Raw genomic sequence first — 14,378 nt, 5'->3', positions numbered from 1 at the left:
GTGGAGAACTCCGGAAATTTCGACCGCCTCGGGTTCTTTAACGCGCAGCTAAATCTAAGTACACGGGTGTTTTCGCATTTCGCCCCCATCGAAATGCGGCCGCCGTGGCCGGTATTCGATCCCGCGACCTCGTGCTCAGCAGCGCGAAGTGGATGTCACTCCTGTCAAATCGACTGATATGTGCCTCTGCTACGTTATGCAAAGGTCGGTATTAGTAATCAGGGTGTCCCAGTTAATGTTAGCTAACCTGCTAAAAAAATATTGGAACATACTGTGCAAGGTACGATTTTAAGGCCTACGGGAAGCAAGATAGGATTATAAGACTTACGGTATTCGATCGTCGGACATCTGAAGCCCGAACACCGTAGATTTTGTAGTCACATCTTGCACCGTGATTTTTTAATCTTCTTTTTTTCTTTTTTCGTCGAACATCTTGGCTAACATTAGGTGGGACACATGGTATATGAGCAAGTGCGACTTTGACCCATTTTTTCGAGGATGGCACGTGATAGCGAGGATGGCAACTTCGACTAATAAAGTCTCGATGGAAACTCTATCCTCATTGCATCACCATGTTCTCCTGCGGTATCGGCACTTTGGGCTTGTCGGATGTGTGATAGTAACCAACCAAATTGAAAAAAAAAAAAGAAACACATTGTCAAGGCATGTCGTATACGGTGCGTTGCTTCAGTGCCAGCACTGCGCCGTTTTAAATACAGACACTGAAACGTATTTCGTTTGCCCGGCGTTGCTGCAGTGAAATATGTAACGTAAAGAAGGGCATGCTCAAATCGATGGGCGTGTCGTCTGCACATAAACGGATCGCGACAGGGATCCCGGTAAAACGTTTTCCTGCGTCTCTGCCATATGTCAGTGCGCTAAATGGGCCCGAATGGCCATGGAGTATAGTTAGGTACTTTTGTACGGCTACATACTGTTCTTACCTAGGGCACAACGCACCACTGATGCGGCTTCATTAAGCTATTCTATCTGGCAGCAGCGAACGGAACCTTGCGTCTCCTCGATTAGCTCTCTTGTGTGCTATTGTCGCTGCCGCTGGGGCGTCGACCGAGCAGAAAGCGTATCAAACGCGGCCGCCTTTTGCGTCGGCTTTTACGGGCGCAAAGGAGTGCCATGCACATCATGGGCTTGCGCACATAAATTGAGCGTGCAGTGATTTCTATGTCCCAAAGCGCGCTTCTGCGCTTATTGTTTCTCCACGCTAGACAAACGACACCCGGTCCGGCACTTCCACCCGAAGGCGAATTCTGGGTCCACCGGTTTCAGTGGCATCTCAGTTTGGTCTGACGTATAGCGGCCTGTACACGATATGCCTCGCTATACGCGTGGGCTTCATAGGGAAATGTAGGGCTATAGCATCCGTGCGAGCCGTCGGCGGGGCAGTTCAAGCACTTGATAATGGTACGTGGCTGTTTCCTCGCGTCCCTCTTTTCTGTCATCTAATGTCCATTCCATAGCTTCTTGTGCAGACTTTTCTAAACGCTTTTGTCATTTAGTTCTACAACAATTGCTGCTAGAGCTTTCGGTTGCCACCATGCGCGTTCTGCCGCCTTCTCACGGGAGAGAGATCGCTCACAGTAGCACAGACAGCATGTTGCCAAAACGATTCGTGACTGCAGAAGCAACGCCGATGTGCCCCCCTCCCCCTTTTTTCATTTTTTTTAAATGTGAGAACGCTGAAACCTTTAGTGTTCCGCAAAATGGCCGTCCAACAACAGTGGTGCTTTTTCATCATGCGCTGCATCATGTAACGATGCCTTTCGAAACTCACCACACAAAAGATACAATTCTTTCAAATTTAAACCATTTGCCGCAAGGTGGCAAGCTGGATGAAAGGGTCCAGTGCCGGGTGGTGCAAGCATATCGCAGTGCTGCTCATACGACTTATGCTGACGTACCAAAGAGATACATATTGTCAGACATAATGGACTTTAGTCTCGCTTCCATAAGCATCTTCAACACGACGGAATGTATATACCACGGCACAATGACAGCAAGTTGCGAGCACCCGCATGTTTGTCTTGTGTGTGCGTGTGTGTGTGAGCGCGCACGCTGCGATGAGGAGGCTGGTGCGCGTGGGTGCGCACCGAAAGCTATCGGTGCGCACCCACGCGTTTTTTAATCGTAAAAGAACTCCTTGCTGCAGCAACGAGATTGATCCGAGAAGTCACTGGAATGCTCGAATTACACGCATCTAGCAAAACAGCACTGCAACTTCAGACAGAGCCGTCTTCTATCTCCGTCTTCACGCACTTTCAAATCTATATTTACGTTTTTACAGATCTAACACAGCTTCTTAAGATCAGCTTTTGCATGTAACACAAATTTATAGACTGCTTGAGCTGGATTTTTCTGAAAGGGCGGTATTATTTGCAGCGCATGTTGAAAGGCATAGTCGGCTATTTAGAAAAATTTTAATAACCAACCTTTATACTGATTGATGTTGCGGCACATATTGCGATTTACGAAATGTAGCGGGTAAATTCGCAAGGCTTATCCACCTGGAATGAATTCTGCGGGTGCCACCTCCATCGACGTATGCGTTCCCAAAGTTTGCAATGTGATTAATTGGCGTTCTATTTAATTGCGTGCTTCAATGCACAAATAGGCGTTTTGTTAAAGTAGGTGGAATAAGGGTGCATTTCTTGCCGCAAGTTTGATGGCGCTCACCACGGAAGAGGGAGCTAGTTTCTAAATTTGTTACATGTGAATGTCCATTGAAAAGTTACTGGTGTGAGACATCGTTGCCTCGACGCTTCATTCAGCAGGGCCGCGCGCTGAAGCGAATGACGCTGGCCGTGATGATGCATATGTGTACAGACGAAGAAGATGAAGGGTGAATAGAATGCTCACACTATTCCCCCCACGCGCGGAAGCGGCAAACCTGCCCATCACTGGCTATGACGGTGAACGCGTCGTATGAGAAAGGCCTTGAGCCCTTGAACGCAAAGCATGCACAATCTCTGTAGCATATGGCCAAAGGCGGCTTCAGTTCTTGAATTGCAATATGGGCTCTAAAGTAAGTAGCTAAAAGTTAATTAGTCAAGTTCTGTTAATTGGTCGATTATGCATTTTGATTTCTCGTACTATTAATGTCCACCTCTTTGAACAATCCAGCTCAAGGAGTAGATTTGAGCTATATGCCACAGGCGATTTTTTTAATGGCTATAACACACCTGACATATGCCCTGCTTCACAGATGCACGGCTGCATGCATTAGAATTGCATGGCGCCAGCGCGTCGCCGACTCGCACCCTGAATGTTCGATTTTTTGAGGGAGTTCTTGGTTCTGTTAGATTCAGTGGATACGAACGCTGAGGCAGCCTTGCGGGCTCGCACGCTGGCCTCATCGCGTGCTCCCTCAGTTCGCTGCGATACGCGCCAGAACTAAAGCTCGTTGCACCCGACTAAGGAGACAAACAAAAACGCTGCTCGCGTCGTTGTCGCTCTATCCTTTCACGTTTCCTCAGTGGATGCATATCGATGGAGTAGACACGAAGGGAGTCGAAACGGCAGACCAAGTGATCACATTAGATTATTCTTCTTTGGCACGCGACAGCTGTAATTGCTGCAATTAGGCAGCTTGGCAGATGCTTTTGACCTGCAAGAAAAGTAGTCAGTGTGTCATGGCGATGATTTCCTTTCAGAGACCAAGCGCTTTCGCGTGTCGATTTGAAAGCAGGCACACGCGCCGATCACGAGTATACGCTAACGGAGGCGTCGATGACAGCACGAAACGCTTCGCTTTATTACCTTAAAGACCCCCTCGACAGGGGTATTACCCAAGGGATGTTGCGTAACACTCTCGCGTTTCGACCCTGCCGGAAGACCCGAAAGACCAGCGCGTCCGCTATCGCCCGCAGAAACCACTGACTGCCTGGCAAGCCCGGCGGCATTCCCGACAACTACGGAGCTGTTAAGGCAAATAAATCCGCGAGGATCCGAGCCACCCCGACGGAAGCAACCGTGCCACGAAAAGGCGCAGCCAGCGTTGGGCGTTTTCGGGGGTCGTGCCGTTACGCGGCCTGACGCCCCCCCCCCCCCCCCCCCTATTCACAATGGGCGGCGGCCGCGAGGCGTGCGATGCTCGTTGTTCGCCCATCTGCCAGGCCGTCCTCAGTGGGTCAACACGGTGAGCCAACAAACGGCACGCGCTTGTGTGCCTCGCTTTGTGTGCTTTGCGCGTGCACCGCGCGCCCGACGCGCCGGGACGCCGCCGCCGAACAAGGCCGCCCACGAAACGGGCCCGCTTCGGAACGCCTCCTGCGGGGCTCGTGCTTCTTCATCTCTCCGGAACACGGCGTGCCAGTTCCGGTCAACGGGTGCAGCCATCCCGAAGGTCACTAGTACGCCCACGCGGGTGTAGGCGAAGAAACGTGAGCGTTTATACCCATCGATGCGTACATATGTGATCGCGCTAATTTAGCGCGTTATAGCACAGCGAGTAGCGCCTCTTTTGCCGCTATCGCGACGTGCCTCGGACAATACGTTCTCCGCGCTAACTATACCCGGGCTGGCCAAGTGCGAACGAACGCATTCTATGTGCAGCTACAGCCAGCACAAGCAGGCTGCATAGTAATAAAGCGTGTAGGATTACACTATTCCGATCCGTCCGTGTTAATACACAGCTTCGAATATTACGGTGACTTCATTTTTTTTTTCCGATGGATTGTGTTGTTGCTCCGTGGTTGTTCGGCTCTTGAAACGAACCTATTAATGAGACGAACCTATGAGCGTTATGAGGAACTTCGTGTATTATTCCTGTATGTGTCTATGAAGACAGTCCGGAAATTATGCTTTGCGGCTTCTCAGTTCTGCCTCAAACTTATTTTCATTTTTCTATTTGGAACTATAAGACTTAAGTATTGCCGGCCTGTTTTATCATTTATGTCCGCCTCGAACCAAAATGTGCTCTTCCCTTCCGCCGCTATTTCTCGCGCAACTCTCCGACGTGCACAGAAGATGGAACTCCGCCACGAACACCGTATCACTGCGAGCGTAAAAAGCTCGCGTGTCCAGCCGTCACTCTTCGCGGCGCCGCAGGCGTCGTTCGGTCGGTCGGAAGGACATGCGCGCCAGGGCGGCCGTATTGAATATCGCCGCAGCTGCCGTAGCCCGTAAAATGCTTTGGCCAGGTCTTCGAAGCACGCTGCGAGAGCTGACAGGCGCAAGAAAGCGCGAAAGAAACAGAAATACAGACGGGCGGAACAAAGAAGGACAGGGAAGGAGAAGTCTGCTTTTGTAAGCCTCTCTCAATTGACTCAAGTGCCCAAACAGCGGAGGCTCGCAAAGAAGCAGACTTACTTCCTCGGAGGTGAATGGATGAAAAGAAAAAGAAAGCAGTATGTGATACAAACAAAGCGAAACACAACAGATGCAGTTTAGCCGTTCGCGCTGCAAGTCGTGCGGAAATTTCTGACTGGTTCTCCTAAACTTGAAATTCGCAAATCGTGAGCATGCAGCGGTATAGGCGAGGAAAGGGCAGATTCGGCTTCTCTGTTTTTTGCGATTGTTTAGAAGGCAACGGCAACATTAGACTATCTGCCTCTATAGGGCTTCCATCAGTATACTGACTATAACACCCCGCGGCTTGAATTATCGCGTTCAGTGAACGATGACTGAGAATGTGAAGCCTACTTTGTACGCTTGTCGTTTCCAGCTAGTTTTCGGGCGTCACACTCCCATAAAGTGACAGGTCCATTTAGACTTCCGAGCCAAGGGCACTGTTTCGAGCAGTTAGTTTATCGGATTTCTAATACCCGCGGAAAGGAATGTCCCCGCTGCATAGACGGCTGACAGGATGAGGTTAAAGGCTAAAATATAGAAATAAACGGAGTGAAAATGCAGAAGTGACACTGTCTACACAGACAAGCAGAACAACTTGATCGCCATTCCGGAAGAGTGCTCGAGTATTTAAGACAAATATGCGTACCTGGAAAAATGGGCGAGGGAATATTGGAATAACTTGCAACTGCTACCATGTTCACCACGTAGACGCTCGTTCTTGGTGTTACCCACTTCAGTGTCCTTAAGAGGGAATGGGTTGTCAAAAGTGCATGGTATGCTTCCGCGTGAACGCTAGTGCCGCCTCGCAATGGCTACGGCCACGTCGCAACGCCAGTGCGCGCTGAGGGCACCGTCACCGCTCAGCGAGCGGCGCCTTGCACTTCGCGCAACACTAGATCCTCTCAGTGCACGCCGGTGTGACACCCGACGCCGCAACCGGTTGATCGCTACCCTCAAAATCGAAAGCATCGGCTTGAACCCCGACGGTGGTGTCTATGCATAACTTTTCTACAACGACGCCTTACCGTTTCCCCGCCTCCCACGTGCAGCCCGTCGCCCGCGGAACCGACCGAGGCGATTCTAGGCTGGTAAGTCGACAATTTCGACTTCGCCCTGCCATCTGCTAGCCGCCTGGTTAGCTCAGATGGTAGAGCGGCTGCCCCGGAAAGGCGGTGGTCCCGGGTTCGAGTCCCGGACCAGGACGAATTTTTCTTCAACTATGAAGCTTTTCTTTCGAGGAACCCGTATGGGTTTCCTTTGTAGCAATCGCTACGAACGGGTGGATGTCTTATTTTCCCTTTATTCATTACTTCTCTCCATCTTGCGCGTTTCCGCAGAACTACTACGTCTAACTCATTGGCTGTAGCGTGCTGCCTATGAGCACGAGGTCGCGGGTTTGCTTCCCAGCCGGAGTGGCCGCATTCCGGAGGAAAAACTGCGGATGCAAAGACGCTCACGTGTGCGTTGATTAAAGAACAGCAGCTGGTCGAAACTGATCCGGAGCCCTCCACTGTGGTGTCTCTCACAAAGCCGGCGTGTTGCTTATGTACGCTGAACCCGTTTGAGACTAAACATTTACCTAGCGGTAAATGCAAGGGCTAGAAAAATCACGACGAACGCACCATCTCATCGCTCACAATTGTTTTTCCCCGCTATAGAGTAATGGTTAGACTACATATGCCAGTGTCGCGCTGTTCTTTGCCTATGTCCTTGTCTGTTTAGCGCTGTTACTTTTCGAAACATCATTGGGCCAGCTTTTCGCTGTGTCAACGTTAAGCTAACGTTAGAATAATCTAATTTATTATTTAAAAAATTTTTAGACATCGAGTACTTGTTGAAGGCGTTGAAAGAGCACTCTGCACCCCAGTGAGGCGCATCGCGCTGTGGCGCAAGAGTACTCTCGAAAGCGATAGACCAAGAACACTAACCTCCGCTGTGCAGGAAGTACTGAAGCATCTAGGTCAAGTACGCCCGCTTCCTCTTGCGCCTCCTGAGGCAGGCGGAACACGTTCGAATTGCGTCGTCTCGAAGGGTGCAGCGAACCGAAGGCATCGCTACGATGAGACTGCAATTCTCTTTTAATACATTTCGCGCGCGCGTATTCCTCGCACGAAGCAAGAGCTAGGCTTCATTGTCACTGGAACGGAGAGCAGCCGACGACAACCGACAGGCGCTGACAAAACCAGCTGCGTGCGTAATCGTCTATCGCTCGTAACCTACAGCCGAGGAAAACCACGCCGGAGTGAACGCTGCGCGCACGCAGCGCTTTCTTGCCGGTCTTCGTTTTGGAATTGCCGCAGCTAAGTTCAGAGCGATAGACGATGGCGCAGCTCTTTTCGGCGGCGTCTGTCGCTTCTGCGGGTAGTAACCAATAGCCCGACAGAAGCCATTGCCATGGTTTGTGAAAGGGGAGGGGGTGAGTTGGCGATCTGAATTTTAGAGTATATGTAGGTTAAAGAGATGCGCTTTTCCAAAGACCCTCGCATCCTACTTTAGTCGACAGGCCGTACCGCAAATCCGTTGCGCTGACCAAGCGCGATGCGGCTCAACAGCGCTGGATCACGCCGCGCGTCACGGCACCGCGGGCTGTCTCCTCGCGGCGCCGCCGAGCCGCGTCGGTCGGCGCAGTGAATCGGCGATCGGGCCCGTCGCGTGAATGGGGCGCACCCCTGCACAGTTGCCGTGCCGCGAGGCTATCGCCACCGCCTTTGCGCCGAAGCAAGCCGCTTCTTCCACACCTGATTTGGCCATTCGGTTCGGCAAAGCTTGGGAAATCAAACTCTTTCAAATCTCGCAATTGACTAACGAGAGCAAGCCACCGAGGTTCTAGTACCGCGTGCAGCATGCAGGCCTACCTGATGAAGGCACGTGAATGAGGATACCGCCGAAAAAGTCAATTTCATGTAACCTACTTCAGTTTCTGTTTATATGTTTTGTTTTTCATATAGAGAGCACTTATTTGCGTTTTTCACGCAGTGGAAAGAGAAAAGTTTATTGACTGGAAAAGGCAATGAGGTAGGCCTGAAAGTGGAGTATCTGGCCTGCTACTCTCCGCAAGGGGACGGGAAGAGGAGAAGAAAAAGGGTCACAATGGGGGATTATGATGGGAGAAACAAGACTAAAGAACACGTCGCATAGGTGCTTCCATCACAAGCGCGAGTCGAGGACCGCGTCGCCTAAAAAACGTAAAAAAGCACGTACTACTTCTATCGTCTCCCAACTCTCCGGCCGTATACCTAGCAGGAGGTCCTCCGATAGTGGTCTGCTGTCTAATGTTGAATTCCAATGGCAGATCCAGATCAAGTTTTTCTGCTCTGTATGGAGCAATCCTATTCCAATGGCAGAATGGGAGCGTGAGCTGTGTGTTCCAGTGGCAGATTGGGACCGGCCGCTGATCCCGGATTGCTCCGTGCAGCAAAAATATTTGCTCCGCCGAAATCGGCAGATTTGACCGGAAGTCCTCGTGACATATTTCCTTCACCCGCCTCTGCTTCCTGTCACGGTCGCCTGTTTCCGGTCGCGGGCAGCTATGGACGACATGGGAAACGTGGACGCCGCTTCGCGCCGTGCGATTTTGTTCGCGCTCCTAGACAGCTCCGACTCGGACAGTACGATTTCCAAGTCGAGTGATGATTCTTCTGATACGGACAGTGAAATGGGGTGGTGGGTTGCGCTTCCAAGCGCTTGTTCCTCTCTCTATTCTAGCGCCCTCTCACTTGATTTTCCTGTACTAAGTGCCCCAGCGGGAGCGCCCGCATTCCCTTCGCAGATATGGTGTGAGCAGATGAGCGCGATCTCAGTCGGAGTGACGCGCTCCGTTCGTGATCCGGCCGAGGGCTCGCGATCTACCATTGGAATTCAACATAAATGGCTCAAGGTAGCCTCCAGTGTCAGTGTTCCGCGCGCCTACACAGGGCACACCACGAGCACTATAGTCTCAACAACGCCACACGCTGAACAGTCCGGGGAGTCCGCCAGTCCAATGATCTGTAAGTACCTGCGCGCGAAAGCGACACCTAAACGTAGTGTATGTGTCAGGCAGGCATGAGGGCGTGGAATTCCACGCTGAACAGAAAAATGCATCGCGGGATCCAGCCTTTTAAGGCGGACGTGGCGAGCGTCTGGCTGGGCCCAGTATCTTCTTGTCGCATTCCTCGTTAATTCCGACAGGAGGCATGTGATGTGCAAAGAGGAAAATCAGCTGGTTGGTCAACGTATCCCCACGTTTTCTTTAACTGTCAACTGAGTAGTGATTGAGTGTTTTCATTCCAAGATTTAAAAACAATAATTAAGAAATGTTACAAGGTCAACATAATTAACTGGAATATTAGGGACCGGACATGACGTCAGTGCCTGGAGGTTACACTCTGTTAAGAGATTACGCTAAATAGAACCGTGTGTGCGAAGATGCCTTCTATAATCAGTGCACAATCCTCTTTACATAGCCTTGTCCTCACTAACTGCGTGGTGGCAGGCGCTGCAGAGCACGTTGCTTGCAACGCTCGGCGCTCTCATGAAATATGCCGGAAACGTGACGCCTTTCCGCGATTACAGATCGGTCGTATCTGTGGTTCTCTCAGTATCTCGGTAACAGCTCAAGAGCGCAGTAAAACACGCTCGCATGCATGCATGCACTCACACACAAAAACATCACAAAAGGAACTGTCCCCCTTTTTCGTGTGTTCTTCTGTATGGGTACGTGCGTGTATGCAAGTTTGTTTTCCTGCGCTCTACGAGTTTTCACCAAGAAGGAGGAGAAAAGAAAGAAGGAAGGCAGGGACGTTAACCAGAAATGCGTCTGGTTAGCTACCCTACACTGGGGGACGGGAAAGGGGGACTAGAAAGATGAGATAGAGAGGGGTGGGGCGAATGAAAGACGCGGTGAGCTCGCGCACGAGCGCAGAGGGCCTCACCAGGTCAAAGACGTTCACACGGGCCAGTCGCCCTCAAGAAAGACAATAGCTTTTATCAAGATGTATAATCAACTATCCCAGCTGCCAGCTCCTTCTAGGATCTCTCAGTAATACGCTAATACGCCCGCGCTCCCAATCGATCGTAGAACTGCCCCGCGCTATATAGTAGCCGTCGATGGATGAATGCTAGATTATAGCACATAACTTTGTACGAAGAAAGTAACGGCCACTCAAGGAGAGCATCGTAACTCTGATGGAATCGGTTCGACGAGCGAACCTTCGATCGCTTCGCCAGAGGCTGTGCGTGCCTCAGTGGGAAAAGTGAAAAGGCGTGCTCGCGCCTTCCCCAAACCGCTTAACGCGGTCGAGCGAGGGCTTCACGTGTTGCCGCCCCGTCGATCGAGAACTGCACGCGCTCCGCACCTCCGCCCTCGGTGAATTTCCAGCGAAGCGTGCGCGAGCACTGGAGCAGAGCCGACACGCACGCCCCAGTAATCGGAGGCACGACGTCGGCCGCCTCGTCGTCGGCGCGCTGGCAAGGTCGCAGCGCAGGAGGGGTTTTCCCTTCGGGGAAACGCGTGCGGCGTCTACCACACAGGCGCACAAAACGGGTCCGCGCGCGTCGCCTGCCGCGCACTGCTGTGGGATCTACGAAAGCGGGCGTGAGCTGATCAGGAGAGCGATCGTCCCCATAGCGTGATGTTTATGCCGGCGGCGTCAGAAGCATTCGCGATCGTCGTCCACTATCAAGTATGCCGGTTCTCAATTTACCTCACTAACCGGATACACTTTCGAGTGCTTCTGTTAATTTTTTTTTTACCGCAAAGTACGAAAAGTGCTGAAAAGTCACGCTACAAGATGGAAAATTCGCAACCGTCTGATAGTGTATCTTGAGGTTGTGCAAAGGTGAGAAGTCATAAGGGAAAGGCACGGAGGTTAACCAGGCTGAGCCCGGTAGGCGGCTCTGCACTGGGAAAGGGGAAAGTAGATTGAAAGAGGAGAAGGAACGAAGAAGTTCACACCTTGCACAGTTACACAGACAGTTAGGCATTCATTGCTGAGTTGGTCACAGACGATCGTACAGGCTGGTGCATTCCAAAAATGCAGAAGCGCTTTTGTAGCCTTGCGCACAGCAGACGCACGAGTCTACGGGCCCAAGATCTTCTCTGTGAATTGCCAGTCGTCCAAATGCCCCAAAGCTGTCCGAATGGCACTCCTCTCATCTTCGTAAGTGGGGCAGTCACATAAGAGACGCTTGGTAGTTTCCTCAACTCCGCATGTGCTGCAATTCACACTGTTCGCCATTCCAATTAGGAATGAGCAGATGTTTGTAAAAGAAACTCCTATTCGCTCGCGGCACAGTAATGTTTGTTCCCGTCGATTAAAACCCGTTAAAAGCTGTAATTTCATATGTGGGTCCATGGCATATAGGCACCAGTTGGTAAACTCCACTATATTCGGTTTTCTTAGAGTTATAATATTACCGCTGAGGTACCGCGCGCTGCATCCGTTCTCGACAATGGTATCGAGGTTCTTTCACATTCTCCATGTGCCTTACGGGCTGCTTTGTTGGCACTTTCATTACCAGTGATGTTGCAGTGCACAGGTAGCCACTGAAATACAATGCCGTGGCCTATGTCCCCCGCTTGATGGTAGCGTAATGGTGTCTCTGCTGCCAATCGTTCATGTGGGTTGCGACGCAGAGCTGATAAGAGTGGCTGCATGGCTGCCTTTGAGTCACAGAATATAGCCCATTTTCTTCTTGACAGCAAACATACACTCGCCAAACTTTGAAAAGAGAAAGGAGTTTATGACGTTTCGAGTCCCCTACAGGTCTCTTGTTCACATAGAAGCGAGACATCTGTATCAGCTGCGTGCGACCACTTGTCGGAAACACATCCTGTAATGTTAAAGACTCGGCACATTTTGTCGACATTCTGAAGAAAATTAACTAGTATGACGAAGACCGGTTGATTTCCTTTGACGTGAAGTCAATGTCCACATCAGTACCAATAGGTTTCACCGTGGAAAGCTGCAAACAAGTGCTTAGCAAATATCCGTCTCTACCCTCAAGGACCCCGTTCGAGGTTGAAGATCTCTGTCGCCTTCTGCACTTCTGCCTTAGCAACAGTTACTTTGTGTGTAATGGGGATTACTGCAAGCAAGTTTTTGGCACAGCCATGAGTGCTTTCGTTTCTGTGACATGTGTAAACCTGGCCTTGGAAGTCATCGGGAGCAAAGCTTTGAGTATACCTTCGCGCGGCATCCAAAAACTTTGCTTCGTTACGTAGACGACTGGTTCTGCATGATCCACAGGTCAGAAGTGCAACCGTTTCTGGACCACCTGAACTCTATTGAGCGGTCTATCGGATTCATGGTTGAAGAAGAAAGCAACGGACGAATTGCCTTCCTCGACGTCCTTGTACAACGCTTTTCCGGAGGCTGCTCTACACTCTAAGAAGTATTCCGGGGAAAACGGGAGTAACTGGGCAGTTAGTCCTAAAAAGGGCGCTTTCGTCCCTCAAGGGAGTAACTGCATGGATGTGCGTGCCGTGTGCAAATTTTGGAGAGTAAGTGTTTAGTCCCTGGTCGGAAAGAGAGCAACGGGAGGACGAACGGCAACAGTTACTCCCCATGTGCTCCGCTGTTTCCGTCCGCGTCGTGGAGTGATGCGGCAAAAACTGTATTGTCTATAAATCGTGAATAGTTCGAAGTTCGTGCACTGTTTATTGAACGACATACAAAGCAGCACTTTGCCTCTTCGTGAGAAAATTGCGTGAAATATAAAGTTGGAATGTGAAGAGCCATGCCCTTAATGCGCGCACCATGAGTGAGCGATACACATTAAACGCGCAAGTCATTGATAGACTGCTAGATTTTGCTGGTCAATAGTACCTAAGTTCATTCCGTTCCAAAAAGATTACGAACTCAACTGAAGCGATGTGTAGCTCAAACGGGACACACTAAGCGACAAAGCAATTGTCCGTCTCTGTCGTCTTATGTGCCCCTTTTGAGCTCGCTACACGTTTACATCGCGTAGTGCCTCAGTTTTAGGCCCCCCAAGAATACTCGGGTAGATTTCTTTTCGCACTCGCTTATGGTTGCAAGTACACTCAACGTTACACTCTCCCCGCACAGGATACACACAAAATGCCGAATCGCTTGTACATTGCCGCACCTGCGTGCCGATGCTTAACCTGTCTCAATTTCCTACCCCGGTCAACCAATCTGCCGTGGTGCAGTGGTTAGAGTAGCTGACTTGTGAGCCCGAGGACGTGAGTTCGAATCCTACTTTCGGGCACGTTTTTTTTGCTTTTTTTTCCAGCTCAGTGATCTTTTTTATTAGCGTATAAATGCCTAATTTCATTAATTCCACCTTTGCGGAGCATCGGAAATAATGGCCGTTACTCCCTTGAGGAGCATCGGAAAAGAGCAACTGTTAGTCCTCAGAGGAGTAACGGCATGGGGAGTAACAGTTCATCCCCTCGCACTTACCCCCTAAAGGGAGGAATGGTTGTGGCAGATCAGTTGCTCCCCAAAAGGAGTAACCTCAATACCCCATTTCCTCCTTTTCTTCTTAGAGTGTACAACTGTATATAGGAAGCCCACACATTCGGGCAAGTACCTCAACTTTGCCTCGATGCAGCTCAAGGGACAGAAACGCTCTGTGGCGGCTTCTTTGTTCAAGGGTGCGTCCCGTCTTTGCTCAGACGAATCCCCACGAAGACGGGAATTAAAAAAAGTAAAAAAAAGATCTCACTGGTAATGGCTACCCTCGCCAACTACTACGTCAGCAGGAACGCCGCTACACAGAGCCTCCCAGACCCAAACCGACTCATCGTATGAAAACTGCACCCATTCCCTATGCTCCCGGCATAAGTGAAACGCTGGCAAGAATTTTGAAGAAGTATGACATACAAGTCGCACACGTGCCATCATACAATTTAGGACGCCAACTGGTCCGCGTGAAGGACCCATTGGAAGGTGAACGCGGCCCTGGAGTGATATATAATATACCTTGTCAAGACTGCCACGCCTCGTGCATCGGAGAAACAGGCGACTTCAGACGGCGCATCAAGTAGCACCAGAATGACATAGCTAAGGAACACACCGCCGCCAACGCGCTAGGTGAACGTCACCTTAACACGGGTCACAACA

The 14,378-nt window shown here is 50.7% G+C and overlaps 1 protein-coding gene and 1 non-coding gene across 8 annotated transcripts in view; both read left to right on the top strand.

The window, feature by feature from the left end:
* LOC142575180 (carboxypeptidase D-like) overlaps nucleotides 1–14,378 on the top strand; it is a 193,700-nt gene that overhangs the window by 69,819 nt on the left and 109,503 nt on the right. The gene's annotated exons all lie outside the window — the stretch shown is intronic.
* Nucleotides 6,437–6,511, top strand: TRNAS-GGA (transfer RNA serine (anticodon GGA)). Its single transcript has one exon. It is a non-coding gene; the product is annotated as a tRNA-Ser (tRNA).

This window comes from Dermacentor variabilis, chromosome 3, assembly GCF_050947875.1.
Source record: "Dermacentor variabilis isolate Ectoservices chromosome 3, ASM5094787v1, whole genome shotgun sequence".
NCBI classification, from domain to species: Eukaryota; Metazoa; Arthropoda; class Arachnida; order Ixodida; family Ixodidae; genus Dermacentor; species Dermacentor variabilis.
The sequence above is the reverse complement of the archived record's forward strand: the minus strand, read 5'-3'. Positions and strand labels throughout refer to the sequence as shown.